The sequence below is a fragment of the Ambystoma mexicanum genome, chromosome 1p (assembly GCF_040938575.1).
Source record: "Ambystoma mexicanum isolate Mex_15411 chromosome 1p, UKY_AmexF1_1, whole genome shotgun sequence".
NCBI lineage: Eukaryota > Metazoa > Chordata > Amphibia > Caudata > Ambystomatidae > Ambystoma > Ambystoma mexicanum.
In genome coordinates this window covers 493,804,024-493,819,293 of record NC_090921.1, presented here as the reverse complement: position 1 = coordinate 493,819,293, position 15,270 = coordinate 493,804,024, and the positions used below count along the sequence as shown (strand labels likewise).

Below are 15,270 nucleotides of genomic sequence, written 5' to 3'. Positions count from 1 at the left end.
AAGACAATAGATCAGATAAGAGAATGGGTCCGATATTGCGGATATCCACCGTCTGAGCTTGAAAGTAGAGTCCTAGAAGTCTTTGCGGACAAGAGGGGTGATCGATACCGCATCTGCAGCAGGCACTTTAGCTCAGACATGTACTCCACATCATTGCTAATAAAGAAGAACACACCGCGAGCGAGGCGAAAATTGCTCTCAACCGCTATTCCCACTCTATTCGTCCACATCCCTCCACTGGTGAGTCAAGTTTACGTATTTATCTCTCGGCCTTGCGGCAGTGTGTAGCATTAGCTAACAATAATTTCCCCATTTATGTATCCACTCAATATGAAGGCGGAAGATTCTCCATCCGTGTCGTTATTGCAGTCATCAGCCACTTCAAGCGCCTATCGGGTAATCTTACTTAGCTATTCTGCCACTGACTTGTTTTAGGCATGTAAATCAATAGTTTTAATTTATCGTGTAATTATTTTACCTAATGGTACACCCTTGTACTCGTCCTCTAGTCTTTGTTTTCAGTTATAATTATTGTTATCCAAAATAATGCAAGTACTGTCTTTCAGGGAGATGCTGAGGAGTCCAACGTATTGACGACAACCGTTGATGTCACTCAGATGCTCGAGGTACGTTTCCTGACAGTTCCATCGATGGAGATCATCAGATCTTGCATTCTTGTAGCGTGATTGTTACACACAATGTTTCTTTTGTTTTTAGCCATTGATATGTCCTTCTGTCGTCGCCCTCCTATGTGTCTTCTTTTTTCAATATTGTGTTCATTACTAATGAAAGTCCTATGTTTCAGGGAGTCGATGGAGCATTAGTCCAAGAAGAAGGGGGAGCATGCAGTTACGGGTCGGCGCAACAGCTTGCAGAAGTGTGCACCGCAGTTACATCGTCCCTTGATGTTCTTATGCATTTCGAGGTATGGATACTGACAGTTCGATCAAGCGAAATCATATGACGCGATTACATCCGCTATACTTCCTTCTTTATTAACGCAAGTACTATGTTTCAGGGAGATGACGGAGCTTCTTCTACAAGAACATCACCCCTAGTAGTTGATGCAGATCTCTGGGTGGTGACACTTCCAATGATCGAGCAAATCGAATCATATTTACATATCCATTATTTATTTTAGACAACTGATCATTTGTGCAGGTCTATTTAGATGAGCCGTTGACGCCTGCACAAAGTTTATGTTCTTTTTAACAAAATAGAAAACCATACTAATGCAATTACTGTGTTTCAGGGAGTTACTGAAGCATCATCTTCAATAATATCATCAATGGAAGTCTATGAGGAGCCCGAGGTATGGATCTTGACAGTTCCATCTAACTAGATCAACAATGCGTGAATAATTGTCGTTTGAATGTTCTACACAAAACGTTCATTCGTGTTTTGCTATTGAGATGTACGTGGGTATTGGTCCCCAAGTACATTTTGTGTTTTCGATATTATTATACATACTAATGAAAGTTCTATGTTTCAGGGAGTCGATGGAGCGTCAGTGCGTGATGGATGTGCTTATCATGAAAATATAGTCGTTGCAGCGCAAGAGGAAGTGGAGACATGCACACACGAGTCGGAGCAACAGCGTCCTGATGTTGAAGTTCGAGGCAAGAAAGTTTCAAGGAAAAGAAAACAAAAGAAGGTTAGTGTCCTGGTCACTATATTATGTTGTTTTTCACTGTTAATAGTTCAATACTGTAAGTTGTGTTTAAACTGAACATCCCTTTTCCAATCTGTCCTCTAGTTGCGAGTGGGTGTACGAACTAGATCTACACAGACAGTGAAGCGAACGAGAGATGTTGCTTGTCAAACCTTTTGGCAGGGACTTGAGACTGGAGATGCATCGTGCCAATGGGAAGAATATGAAGTGATTGACAACGGAGCTATACCACCACCAGCCATTGATAGTGAATGTCCTCCTGGTAGTTCGGATGCAGTCGGAGATCAATTCACAGAATCCACACCCGCAAAAGCTAAGACCGCGAGAAAGTTGAAGAAATTGTTTTATTCACCCATCGCCGGAGAAGGAACAGATGTTGGATTGGAAGAGAATGAAGTGGACGACAATGAAACACCATCAATATCACTGAACATAGCGGAAGACGATATCAGAGATTCTACCTTTCATGTGAGTGACATGTCCTCAACGTTACAGGCCGAACCAGCTGGGATGCAGAGTGACAGTATAAGGAAAGAGGCCAAATTCATTGTATTCGATAGTTGTTTGATTGATATTATTATTCGGATGAAATGTGGGCATTCGGTTGGTGGGGAAGTATGTGGGGAGCCATTGATTAATGTGACTCGTGCAATTCGAGGCACTAACCTTAAAATACATGCCAAATGTACAAAATATCATCCTTTCTCATGGTCTGCACAACCCATGCTGGGGCAACTGCCAGCAGGCAATCTACTTTGTGCAGCGGCTGCACTTTTTAGTGGTTCAAGTTTTAAAAAGTTAGAGTCTTTATTTCAGTTTGTGGGAATCCATTTCATTGCGAAAACTCAGTTCTACAAATACCAAACCGATTATCTATTTCCAGCCATTAGCGAAGCTTGGAGAATGGAAAAAATGTCTGTTGATAGTACATTCGCGGGCAAACGGTTCAGGCTAGCCGGTGATGGACAGTGCGACAGCCCAGGATTTTCAGCCAAGTACTGCACCTACCACTTTCAGGACATGGAAAGTAAGAAAATTGTGAGTTCGGTGGTCGTGCAGGTGTCACAAAGTACATCCTCAGTGGCCATGGAGAAAGTTGGCTTTGTAGCATCATTGCAAGAACTACAATCGCGGGGAATGGTGATCGACCTGATAGCCACGGACAGACACTTTTCAATTGCCAAGACAATGAGAGAAGAGTACAAAAATATAAATCACCAATTTGACGTTTGGCATCTTGCAAAAACAATCAATAAAAAAATGTCGGCTGCAGGTAAAAAAAAAGATATGCAAGGTATTTCACAGTGGTCCAAGTCAATCAGCAACCATCTTTGGTGGAGCTCAAAAACATGTGGAGGGTCGTTGGAAATTCTACTGGAAAAATGGCGGTCAGTAATGCTACACTGTACCAACGTTCACCGTTGGAACACAAACCAACATTTCCACAATTGTGAACATGGCCATTTGTCCACAGAGGAGGCACGGAAGAAGAAGTGGTTGATTCCTTCATCACCCACTCACAAAGCCATTGAAAAGATTGTATTTGATAAAACTATAACAAGAGATTTGAGGGGACTCACGGAATTCTGCCACACAGGAGATTTGGAGGTGTTCCACAATATGTGCCTAAAGTACAGGCCAAAACGATTGCATTTTGGCATGGAGGGCATGATAAATCGGACTCTTGTAGCGGTCTTGGCACATAACCATAATGTTGGCCGTCAACAAAGTAGGACGACCGGAACTTTAGGGACGCTTCGCTACAATAAGGCCTTCACTAAAAGAATTAAACAATGGGTGATCAAACCAGTGTTTGAGGATATGCAATATGAGTTTATTGAGAGACTTATTATTTATTTATTGTGTTGCAGTTCTAATTATTAAACTTTACACAAGTATAAATAGGAATATATCAATATTTAAAAAATAGACAAAGAAGAAAAGAGAAAAGAAAAATACAAAACATTCTTATAAGAATATGCACAGTCAGCATATCACTCAACATTAATAATCTCATAAAATCAGATTTCTAACAGAACATAAAAAGTTAAGAGTAAGCAGCGGGGATTTTGTATACACTTAAGTCCCAATGCTTCAATTCACAATGGTCTCCACTTGGCTAAAATAGCTCTTATTAGATATGCTACAACTTTATACCCAATCTAGCTTCCACACTCAGCCAGATGGTGTATAATGCTGTCAATAATCGCATACTGTTAGAATTTACACAGTGGTGCCAGAATAGGTCTTCTTTGATGTAATTAATATCATGGGCATACTGTCCTAGCAGGATAGAGATTGTTATATTCATTTCAGGGCAGTCAGTTAGGAGATGTTTTGCCGTTTCCTGCTGATCTTTATTTTTACATAATCGACATGTACGCAGTTCAGCGGCTATCTTATCTTTGCGCCCAGTATTCGTGAACGTTGGTAATTGCTCTAATCTAAGTAATAGGATAAATCGTCTAAGCCTAACAGATGGACAGATGTTCAAATAACTCTGGGGTTTCTTAAATTCATAGAGTCTATATTGGACGAATTTATAGATTTTTAAATTCCTTAGATGTTCGAAATTTTCCAGCCAATCCCAGAGATCAATACGCTTCTTGAGGGCCCTGAAAGCTTCTTCTGTATAGGGTCCTTCTCGAATTTGCCAGCCTATTTCAGCATAAAATCTGGTCATCTGATGTATTGTAGCACAAGACGATTTTTCCCTGGCCATTTCTTGGTAGACAGCTGTTAGAAGCCCGTTCCCTACATCTCGGGTCATCCTTAGATAGATCATGGCCCGCTTCTTCAGTACAGTTGCTTTTAGTGAGATCAGGCCAAATTCCAGTCTGATAATGGCCATCGGTATACAGGGGGGTAGGCCTAAAACCGCACGCCAAAATTTACCTTCAATTACCTGAAGCCAATTTAGATCTATGTCAAGAAGTGCTTCCAGCCCATAGGTAATGGCAGGAGAAAAGGCTTGTAGATATAGTTGGCGTGTTCCCCAGAGGGTGAAACCACCCTGCTGGGCCGTAAACTTATGGAATAGAGCAGTCAATTGTGCCGCTCTAATGTTGCGAGATTGTTTACATAACGTATAATCTCCAAAGGTTTCGAAATCAATCCCCAGATATCGATAGTGGGGGACATATGAAATATTTTCCAGGCCTACTATTAATTGTACCCGTGATGTCTTCTTTTTAGTATAGCGCATAAGCTTGGTTTTTCCTAGGTTAATGCTGAGCCCATTGGCTTCTGCATACTCCCACAATGCAACCGCTGATCTGCGGATCCCACTGATGGTATAATCAAGGATAACCAAATCATCTGCATATGCCAATACGGGACAGGGAGAATTACCTATTTTAGGTGGGCAGTTGTTCGCTACAGCTATTGCCATCGGTATATCATAGACATATAGATTATAAATAAGGGGAGCAGTGACACAGCCTTGTTTTACTCCCCTATTTTGGGATACATTCTTAGTCGTGTGACCTTCTTGATCGAGTCTCAATCTAACGAAATTATTTTGATGGAGGAGTCTAAGATAGTATACTAGTCCTTCCGGGCATCCCATTACCTGCAATTTCTTCCATAGCCGGCTTCTAGGAATTGAATCAAAAGCCGCTGTAAAGTCTATATATAAGGCATATAATGGTGTTGCCCCCGGTTTAAGAGCTCTCGATCTAAGAATGTCCATGACTTATTGTTGACGTCCTAGATAGGCACATACATGGAGTTGTGAACGAACCTGTGCAGGGGACAACTGCATTGCCACCCAACATTGCCTCTGTTCCATGTCCACCTAAAGAAGAGCTCAATGAGAAATACACATCACGGTTTAAATGATTGTAATTTGATTGTCTGTTCTCTCGAGTCTCCTCATGTCGCAGGCCCATTGAATATGTGTATCTATGTAATGTGTAAATAAAAGTGATTGCTCAGTGTACATGCAATGTGTCTCTCCACCCTTGCCCCTCCCTTCACCGTGCAGTAGTGCGAACCACCCGGGTGTCACCTGTGACTTTGCTCTCGAGTCTCCTCATGTCGCAGGCCCATTGAATATGTGTAGCTATGTATTGTGTTAATAAAAGTGATTGCTCAGTGAACATGCAATGTGTCTATCCAACCTTGTTCATTTGCGCATTAAATTAAACCAAACAGTAATATAAATCATTTTTCAAGAAATATAGAATGTCTCCGTATTTATGGTTCTCTGGGGCTGCAAAGCACGCAGACAAAATGCAAAGATGGAGTGTAAATTTCAAGTCCTGTGAGATGGCCTCACACTGAATGTAGCTAGCTAGGAGTGTGTGCTCGTTCAAAGTGAAGGTCAGCTGCTTTGATTTTTTGCTCGGGTGCCGGAATGGCCCACGACTCAGTATAAGGTTCTATTGTTATTTGACCTTGACAGGCCGGGACCATCCCAAAAGACTTCTTTTTGGGGGTGTGGTGCAATAACGTAAGAAACGATAATGAATAAAATTTCAGAAACGATAGCCATTTAATATTCGTTCATTAGAAGAAATAACGTCGGCATAGAAGGAGTGGTATTTCGGGGCTGCCCTACGCACAGAAACAATGGAAAATGCAAATATAATGTAAGTAACTCTTTAGATGAGTTTATACCGCAAATTAAACTTGTTCGTTCTATGTGGCATATTGTTTTGTACCGCGCACTATCTTGAGGAGAACCATCTCCTTTTACGGAAGCACCTCAAAACCTTCCTCTTTGCTTCTGCTTTCTCTCTCCCTCTCCCCTGCTACAACTGGTCCACTGTCTGCGACCTCGGTCCTGGGCCCTTCCACTCTCCACCTGCACTGCCTCCCTGTCAACCCCTGCACTGGGGGACTGTCTCAGTATCCTACAGCCCCCCCTTGACGTATAATACCCAGTTGCACTGTCCTAGCTATGAAATAATTTCCCGACCGAATATATAAAATGAATAATTTTAATAAAGATCTGATGGTGAGACTAATTTCATTTTTTATGTTTTTCAAACAGGTACATCGTTCATTATTGCATGTGTCACGAGAACCGGCGGATGGGTTTTTCAACCACCAGTTGCTTCTCCGCGTGAACAACGTTACCACCCTGACCATTTTATGGGACGATCGCCAAGTACAAGTATGCCCTTACGCGGTACTAACGGCTAGATGCAACATACAGACCGTTGTGGTGGCCTAGTGCCTCGTTGTTGGAACAGCCATGCGATTATCAGTGCGACCGAAGAGCTTATTTTATCGTAAACCAACACCCTGTGTACTGCACACGAACATCGCTTGCCTCAAGACGAACTATTTTGGATCGAGAGCAAAGAAAAATGCAAATCGCTGAATATTCTCTAAACATTTGATGTCCAATAAATGTACTTTACCAAATGTACAATCTTGCCGTTTGCTTTTAAACCACAGTTTCATATTCCGAATTGTGGCGCTGTATTGTGAGATGATCTAAGACCCTGTGTACAGCAAAGGAACATCGCGTGCCTCAAAACACACTTTTTGGAACGTGAGCAAATAAAAATGCAAATCGCTGAATATTCTCAAAACATTTGATGTCAAATAAATGTACTTTACCAAATGTACAATCTTGCGGTTTAATTTAGAAGTACAGTTTCATATTCCCAATTGTGGCGCGCTGTGTTGTGTGAGCTCATCTGTGTTGATTTCCGGGTTCTGTGTGGAGTCGCGTAGAAGACGCCTGGGCGCGTTTGCCTACGCAGCTCAGTCACGTCACGGATAGAGGCGGGGAATATGAATGTTTTGATAAAGTCTGTTTCAGGGGCGGGGGATTTGATTTAGTGCCGCAAAAGCAGGTGAGCCAGGGAGATGGGGGGAAATGATAGGATTATCAGAAAATGGCGGCTGATTTCGAGTGCGTTAATGGACGAAAAGTCGGGTAAGGTCCATAGGAAAGTTTTCTACGATCTACCGAGTTATGCTTAAAAACACATGGCCGAACCGTAGGGACAATAAAAAAAAGTCCCGGAACTATCCTATAACTGCGCGCATCCCCGCCCATTAAGAGCGCGGAAGGAATTGAAGGCTAGTACGCACAGCATAAGTGAACTAGGCGAAAAGCGCCGCAGGCGCACATTCACAAAAGTATCTGACCACGTGGCCAGCAACACACATCCAGCACAAAATAGCACAAAAAGGGAACAAAGGCCATTTTCCACCACGAAAAGGAGATCAAGCGGCCAAATCAAACCCAACCGTACCCAGAAACAGTGCAAATCACTCATGCTACGCAAGGGGACCACGAACACTCGAGTAAAATAAAGAGAGGGAAAGGGAAGAAAACAGATCTTCAAACCATCTCAGAGAAACAAGCAACTACTGAGCACCATGTCTGGGGATGATACGCTCACAGATCCTCTCACTCCGGCCCGACACTACCGTCCCAGATTCAAGATGGCCTCATTACTCAATTGCCCACACACTTCAACCTCACTGAATCCAGCAGCCTGGGACCACGCTGGAAAAGATGGGTCAGAGATTTTGAGGTATGCATTAAGACAATTGGTCCTGTGGATGAAGAAAAAAAGCACAGCCTCCTCACAGTGTCCATTGGCCCAAATGTCAGGGACATAGGGGAGGAACTCCCCAATGACTCAACAGACACCTGAACAAACCTCAAATCCGCACTAACGGACTATTTCACCCCTCACACAAATGTGGATTATGAGAGGCATATTACTCCACACGACGAAACAGATTAAAGACAAATCCATGGACAAATCTGTCATGCTACTGAGATTAAAAATGAAATACTGTAACTTCAATAACTACTCCGATGAAGACGCCCTACGGTCTCAAATCATCGCTGGCTGCGAATGTGCAGACTTTCGAAACGACTGCTGCAAAAATCTTGCTCACTAGAAGAAATACTACGCCTTGCATGTTCAGATGCAGCCCTGGCATCCCAAATTGAAAGTCTAGGCGACATAAAAATTACCCATGGCAAATGTGACAGCATCAATAAACTGGACTTTACGACCAAAGGCAATGGTCAGTCGTTCTGTTATGCAGCTATTCCTGCACGAAGGTCCGTGCCCCGCAATGGGTCAACAGTGTTCAGCCTGCGGGGGAGAAAATCACTTTAAAGTGGTGTGTTGTATATACCGGAGTCAAATGAAAGGGGAAGGAGCAGGAGGGAGACCACCCTCAGGTAAAGAGCGGCAAGCACAGAGTGCGGCCAGATAGTCGAACCACCCATATGAGCCACCTCAACGGCGGGCAAGAGAAGAAAGAGGAGACACAAGACCTCAAGAGAGGAAGTCAGGAGATTGGCGGGATAACAAGCCAACGTCATCAAGATCAAGGATAAGGCCCAGGAGGCATGTACGCTACCTGGTTGAGAAATACAAAATTGAGAACCGGCTACCCCTCTCTCTGTACTACCAGGTCAGGCGAGGTGATCTACAGAGTCGTGGTGGACAGAGCTTTCACTTACCAATGCACAAGGCAAAGAGCAGAAGAGAACAGAACCATCTCATTCAAAAACTAACAAACAATCACAACATGACATCTTCTATATTAATTTATTCAGTATAAAGACCAATTTCGAAATTTGTTAAAAAAGAAGAACCGAGAGAACATCAACAATGCAGACATAAATATGGTGCATCACCAATTTCTTCTCGCTTACTTATTAAAAAACACAATATATTTCATATGGGGTTTGTCATCTTAGTGGAAACCACTCTATCTATTTAAGAAGTTTGCAGATACAAGACTATGTACTTTAGGTAGTCTATTGTCATGTGTCAACCTGGTTGAACACTCCCAGACAGCAGATCAAGTGCATCCTCAGAAGAGGACATCAGAAGGAAGGAAAAACATAGCGATGAGCCCAAGAAAAGGGGCTATCTATATGCACTTGGGAATCCAACAGCGAAAGAACACAGTCCAATCCTCCTAATTCAAGTGAACAACTTGGCAGCCAAATTCCCAGTGGTCACTGGAGCGACCGTAAATGTGATACGCGAGGAAGTATACGACAGTCTACCACAGGCTCCCCGCCTTCGACCAGTAGAAGTCCACATTTACCTGTATGGGTCCAAAACACCCCTACCGTGCAAGGGATACTTTATGGAGGTGTGCTCATACAAAGGGCAAACAAAAGGACCCTGATGCATGTACTGAAGGCAGCCACCAAAAAGCAGTTGCTTCCTGAGCTACAAAGCCGCTATTGACATGGGCCTCATCCACGTGTTATACAGGCTCATGGCCCACAAATATGTTGACCCAGCTGGCAAGATCGAGCAACTATTCCTGGCACTGTTCAAGGGCCTGGGGAAACAGAGAAAGGCAAATTGAACTTCCCATTGATCCTCAAGTACCACCTGTAGCACAACACTATCGGGGTAACCCCATAAATATACAGAAGCAAGTGAAAGAGGAAATCCACAAACTTCTTGAAGCAGATATTATCGAGCCTGCCGAAGGACCCACATCCTCTATCCCGGATTTTCCCAGTACCAAAAAAAGATTCCACCGACATCCGCATATGCGTTGACCAAATGAGGCCATCCTAAGGGAACGCCACCAAGCACCACGCATCACCGACATAGGTCACTTATTAAATGGCGCCACTGTGTTCTCCAAGTTGGACCTCAACAAAGGGTACCACCAGTTGGAATTGAACAAAAACTCCAGCTACATCACCACATTTGTCACACATTTAGGCTTATTTAGATACAGAATCCTCTGTTTCGGAGTCTCATCCGCAGCAGAAATATTTCAATCCAAAATCCACAATGTCATAAAACACATACCAAATTGCTTGATTTACAGCAATGATATCTTAGTATTCGGACAAGATCAGGAGCAGCATGACAACACGCTAACTCGAGTCTGCATGGCCCTCGAGGAGGCTCATCTCACCTTGACCAAAGAGATGTGTGAATTCAGAAAGCAAAACACAGATTCTTTGGACACCTCTTTTCATCGTGTGGTCTGACACCAGACCCTGAAAAGGTCACTGCACTCACAGACGCAGAACCACCAAAAAACATATCGGTCGTTCGCTCTATTCTGGGGTGGGCCAGCTATTGCACTCGTTACATAAAAGACTTTGCATCGGTTAGCGAACTCCTAAGAGCACTAACAAAGCAAGACACAGAGTTTGCGTGGAGCGGTGAATGCCAACAGGCATTCTAAACAATAAAACAACGCGTATCGGATGCAAAGAACATGGAATATTTCAACTCCAAAAGAGAGACAGAATTCATAGTAGATGCCAGCATGGTAGGACTTGGCGCCATCCTAATGCAATTGGATTCCAAGGAAACCATACAAGACATATTGTTTCATACGCCAGCAAGAGACTATCAAAAATGGAACAGGCTTATTCGCAGGCGGAAAAGGAGGGCCTGGCGGTGGCCTGGGCCTGTGAACACTTCCACCTCTTTCTTTAAGTTAAACCATTCACAGTGGTCACCGACCACCAGGCCCTGTAATTCATATACGGAAACCTGCAAGGAAAAATGCTGCCGAGGATTGCACGATGGGCACTCAGATTACAGGACTACAGCTTTCAAATAACACATCGACCAGTGAAAGGTCACAACCCGGCCGATTTTCTGTCACATCATCCCTGCAAAGAGTCACAGCCCGCCACCTCCATTGCAGATCAATATATACATTACATCATGCAGGAAAATATGCCAAAAGTACTCGACCCTCACCAAATAGCACAGGAGACGGAAAATGATCAAGGTCTGTAGGTGATACTCAGCTGCCTTGAAAAGGGACACTGGAAACAAGCTAAACAGGCGGGGGAGAGCACCTGTGAGGAAGCAAAGCAGGACATTGGCTGCCTGTTAGCCGTCAAGGAGGAACTCACCAAAACGGAGTGAGGGTTACTGCTCAAAGGAACCAAAATAGTGATCCCTTGCACACTACGCCCGAAAGTACTAGAACTATCACATGAAGGTCACAGAGGAATAGTATTCACGAAGAGAATGCTCAGGCAAAAGGTATGGTTCACTCACTTAGACTCCCAAGTCGAAAGTCTACTCAAACAATGCCCCACATCTGCCGTACTGAATCCCCACACTCTACCAGAACCCCTGCGCATGACAGATCTCCCAGAAAATGCCTGGGACGAAATCGCAGTGGATTTCTTTGGACCACTGGAAGGGGGTGAACACATTCTAGTAGCAGTGGACGAATACTCGCGGTTCCCAGACTTACAGCTGGTACTGTCCACATCAGCAATCCACACCATACCTGCCCTTGAGAGGATTTTCGCCACATATGGCATCCCCAAAGTTCTAAAATCTGACAATGCACCTCCTTACACTGGACAAGACGTCAAAGTATTTGCGGAATACATGGGTTTCATGCATCGCAGAATTACATCGTTATGGCCACAGGCCAATGGTACAGTTGAAAGTTTCATGTGCAACGTAAAAAGGAATATACAAACTGCCCGGCTGACTGGGGAACCGGTCGAGAAGGTATTGTGCCAACTGCTGCCAGAATACCGCACAGCAAGACGGGAAAGCTGCCATCAGAGATAATGTTTGGTAGAAACATAAGAACGAGACTACCACATACAACCAGTTTAGAGGAGAGTTATCCAGGAGATGCTGAAATGAGAATGCAGGATACCAGACAAACTGTGAACATGAAAAAAGAAGCTGATGAAAGTAGAAGAGCCAGAGACAATGACCTGGAGCCAGGAGATGTAGTCATAGTGCGACAACCTCAGAGCAGAAAGAACATGGCTGTGTTTGATGAAGAACCCCTGATGACCCGTGTGAAAGGCTCCCTTGTGTCAGCTGAAGGTGAACATCGAAGAATTACCCGAAACTCCTCTCATTTCAGAAAAATACCAGGTGTCATCCTTTTGAGAACACGCCTATCAGACCCTCTGTCCCAAAGGTGGGACCCATCAGATGAAGGTGACGGCGAAGACTCTTGTGAAGTGAGAGTCAGGACATGTCCTGAGGTTCATGATGACAGCTCCAACCAGAGAATGATTGTGCGACCTCAGAGACAGAGAGCTCGAATTCGACCTCAAAGACTGATTGAAGAAATGGACTAGGGTACATCATTGTGTTTAGTACGGGGGGAGGGGGGCACGGTGGTGATATTGTCACTTTAAGGCTGATCCTCACATCACGTGGTAAGGGGCCAGTAGCAACGAGAAGGGGAGGGGCGGGCGGCGGGAAGTTCAGTTCACATGTTACAAGTTGAGAATAAAGATGTGCTTTAATCTCTTGTCTCCGCCTTGTGATTTGCAGTATGCATGCCTGAGGCCATGTGGGTAAGCGTCCAGAGAGGTCCTCTGGACATGACACACCTAAAAAGAGGTTTCTCTATGGGGAGTCCAACTTAACCATAAAAAGTACTTTCATGGAATTTAAAATTGTAATAAATAAGACTGTACAGAGTACCTTTGGTGTGTCTCCAAACATATACCAGAAAACGAGGCTTTGCATTGCAGCCCTCTATCACAGTTTCCTAAACGAAAATGTTCAGTTTATCATAGGACACCACAATCTCCCTCAGCATTTTTCCAGCATGCCCACTTCCACTTGGCAGATGCTTGTCTATAGTCCTGCTTTTTTGTTTTGGCTATTAGGCGGTGCTAAAGAGCCACCTATAAGGCGAAACTATTGCGTTAGAGTACAGCTAGGGAGACATGGCATACGAGGAGGGACACAAAGCTTGTAGGTGTTGCTTGGCTATTGATCCACCAATTGACTGTCCATGGCCATGCTAATCTCTATAGGCATTATCACCCACTTTCTGCCACTCTCCGGCCAAAACACATCCTCCTGGGATCTCTTTGAGCTAACATTATCAAATCTTACCATCAAACGGTGCTCGAAGTGCATACTAGTGTTTTTTCAAAGCAGTCTTCTGCGAGGTAATGACTTAATTGGAGCAGAAAACGCACTACTGGTGTAGTAAAACTGTCTTAACCAGGTCTGCCATCAGGCACTCGATTTATAAGCACTATAAATGTCCTTCACGTTAAAAACGACCACTGGCAAAGCCAACATTTCTGCCTTTTGTATAAGTATTAGGCATTTGCCAGGACCTGATATTATATGTCTATGTACTTTCAGCATTTGGCAGCTGCTACCATTGACTGTGAGTTAATACCACTACAGCAATGCCTGGCAAAAACATTTAGCATGCCTTCACAAACGCCAAAACTGTTGACATTGCTATTGCTTGTTTTCTTTGCATTGTTTTAGTTGTAGGTCTGGCTTAACAATGGGGAAAGCAGAACTGGGGAAAGCAGAACTACAATACCCAGACCGCAAAGCAAAATCAGGACTACATAAGGAACCACAGAATGAAATGTGACACATACATTCTACAATTTAACCCATTCACGTAGGGACTCCACAGGTAGAGAAAGAGTATAGAATCCTCTAGGTTCTCGGTCTTTAATTTCTCAGGCTGGACGGATCTGAGACTTTACTGTCCCTCTCACGTTACCACTGTAGATGTGTCCTGTGGAGTCACAGTGGAGCCGTTATTATCAAACATATAGTAACACGAGTCACAAGTTGCGTCTGCCAGATAGGATGGTGATAATGCCATAGTGGGACGTGTTAAATCGAGGCCCCATAAGACTTACCTGTCACTGTCAACCCTTCACATGTCAGTCGCAACCGAACCAGTTTTCATTTCCTGCTTTTCTGCCACCGCCTACTGAATGACGTCACGAGTTCGTGTGCCCAACCAAAAGCTAATAGTTGTCGGGAGATGTATTGCAACTTCTGTGAAAAATAGCAATGCATGAGCATGCTGCCAACTTGTGAACTACAACTCCCTTAAACAGTCACGCACTGGTGTTCTGGGAGATGGCATAGTCACTGAGCCGGACGTACTTTCGGTTTAGTTAGGCATTTCGTGTTTTGTTTGTTTTGAGTGTTGTTGCTAGGAAAGGACCGCCACACCTCTGCTATCAGACAGACCCCATTTTAACCCCCTTACTTTTGCTGTCTGCTTTTGTAGCTTTTTGGGTTGACATTTTGTAGCCTCTTAGGGTTGAAGCTAGTGCTAAACTCTTGCACACAAGCCAACAAAATAACAGAATAATATCCGCATGAGCAAACGAAGACACCGCCTTTGAGGCCACTTTTGACATACCCTCCAGCATAGGGCACCAAAAATTACTCATCTTTTTTTTAAGGTGTGGCCATATTTTTCCCAGAAAAGTTCATACCAGGGAACCTGTAGCTACAAAACTAGTAAGCGGCAAGCACTCAAATAAGATGTATGGTACCATACATGGCAACTTCTCTAAACCAAAAGAGGGTAACGTTTTGGTTTTGGACAGCGTAGAAGAGTCTTTCTTGTTGTATCTGTTGCTGCGCCCGCAAAGCATTAATTGTCGCTTGTTCTGACTTTAGTGCAAGACCGAGCTGAACGTACTAATGCACTAATATGGGCAGTCGGGTACAGCTCTCCCCCCACTTGGCAAGATACATGACCTGCCGTGTAGACCCCACCCCTAAATAACTGAGGCCAGACCAGTTTTCCTCCTTTGTGGCATAAAAAATGCTGCAGGTTATTTTAACATCTCTCGCTATCACAACAAACCACACCAGGCGCGCAACGTCATTGAGCTG

At 43.9% G+C, this 15,270-nt stretch overlaps 1 protein-coding gene across 1 annotated transcript in view; it reads right to left on the bottom strand.

The window, feature by feature from the left end:
- The window catches only part of LOC138573587 (TIR domain-containing adapter molecule 1-like), a 103,351-nt gene extending 88,998 nt beyond the window's left edge, over nucleotides 1-14,353 (bottom strand). The window contains exon 1 of the mRNA XM_069649350.1: nucleotides 14,274-14,353. The gene's annotated coding sequence lies outside the window, so the exon portion shown is untranslated. The remainder of the gene's footprint in view (nucleotides 1-14,273) is intronic.
- Nucleotides 14,354-15,270: the final 917 nt, after the last annotated feature.